Source organism: Belonocnema kinseyi, chromosome 5, assembly GCF_010883055.1.
Source record: "Belonocnema kinseyi isolate 2016_QV_RU_SX_M_011 chromosome 5, B_treatae_v1, whole genome shotgun sequence".
Classification (NCBI taxonomy): domain Eukaryota; kingdom Metazoa; phylum Arthropoda; class Insecta; order Hymenoptera; family Cynipidae; genus Belonocnema; species Belonocnema kinseyi.
In genome coordinates this window covers 100,486,534-100,487,879 of record NC_046661.1, presented here as the reverse complement: position 1 = coordinate 100,487,879, position 1,346 = coordinate 100,486,534, and the positions used below count along the sequence as shown (strand labels likewise).

The following is a 1,346-nucleotide window of genomic DNA, read 5'->3' as shown; positions in this document are numbered from 1 at the left end:
CCCTTCAATCCAGAGAGAATGTGCAGACTTATTGGACATTCTGGTTTCTGAGCATCATGCAATGTATGTTAGATTGTTTAAGGACACGCTGAAACCCAAACAACACCACATGGTGCATTATGGGAGAGTCATAAATACATCTGGAACAATTTTTCATTTAAGTGCCTTTAAGTTCGAATCAAAAACTAGAGTTATGAAGACCCATGCTGAAGCTACGTGTTCTCGGAAGAACATTACGTTTACCATGGCCCTAAAAGAGCAACTTCAGTTAGCTTACAGGTCTGTTAGTCAAAGAGGATTTTCTGCAAGATTAGAATTAGGTCCAGCGTCTATTGTGGAGGACCTCACTGACGTAAAAGACACTTGCGAGTTGACGAAAGTTGAGTTTCCGTTTGATTCCGCGTCTGCGTGTTTAGAAGTTCCTTGGGTAGATTACAAGGGTACGCGATATTAAGTTGGAATGTGTGTTTCTGTCAAATTTGATGAATCCTGTGGCCTGCCGTTTTTTGGTGAAATTGACCGAATTTTTTGTAGCGAAAATGGAAGTTTGTGCTTCTTGTACAACGAATTGTATACTCTAGGATTCGAAGAAAATTTACATGCGTATCAGATTACAACAACTGGAAAGTCGGAATGCATCTTAATAGAAAATTTGTTGTCATCACGTCCAGTTATATGTGTGAGAATGCCAGATAATAATGTTTGCGTTGCTTTTAGATATTCTGTGTGAAATATATATTATTGTGTGCAATATATAGTATAATAATAATTTTTATGATATATTTATGGATTTATGTATAATATTTATATATAGCTTTTTTAAAGGTGACCCCGTAGACCAAAATAACCTCTTTATTTTAAGGCACCCTAATGTATAGATTTTTATAATAGTAATAATAATTATTATAATTTACCAAAAGAAGTTTTTGTTATCTAAAATCAAGGATCTTCTCAAAGTATCGTGGCTCTCAAAAAGGATCCCTTGCCATCCAGTGGCTGCTGCATCTAAAGGATTAATTCAAGATAATTACTACTTTTTTGTTCAACCTGAAATCCGGTTAATGCAAAGTTAAGTTTAACTTGCAATATCAGTCTTTTTGAAGACTACTTCAAATATAACGATGAACTGATCGCATTACAACCTGATCACCGGCACCTCGATTCGTCTTCAGAAATCGAAGCAAATTACTACGACGTGAAAACTGCAGTTACTAATATACAAGCCGCGACATCCCTTGCGATTTATTTATTGTAGTGCAATATTATTTGGATTGCAATAAATCTTCTGGATACGGTAGTTACCATATCGTAAAATATAAATAGTAAGTCTGTATCAGTTGTATAGT

At 35.1% G+C, this 1,346-nt stretch overlaps 1 protein-coding gene across 1 annotated transcript in view; it reads right to left on the bottom strand.

Annotated features, from left to right (window-relative positions):
* The window catches only part of LOC117173328, a 23,344-nt gene extending 22,356 nt beyond the window's left edge, over positions 1 to 988 (bottom strand). The window contains exon 1 of the mRNA XM_033361824.1: positions 915 to 988. The gene's annotated coding sequence lies outside the window, so the exon portion shown is untranslated. The remainder of the gene's footprint in view (positions 1 to 914) is intronic.
* Between the last annotated feature and the right edge of the window lie 358 nt (positions 989 to 1,346).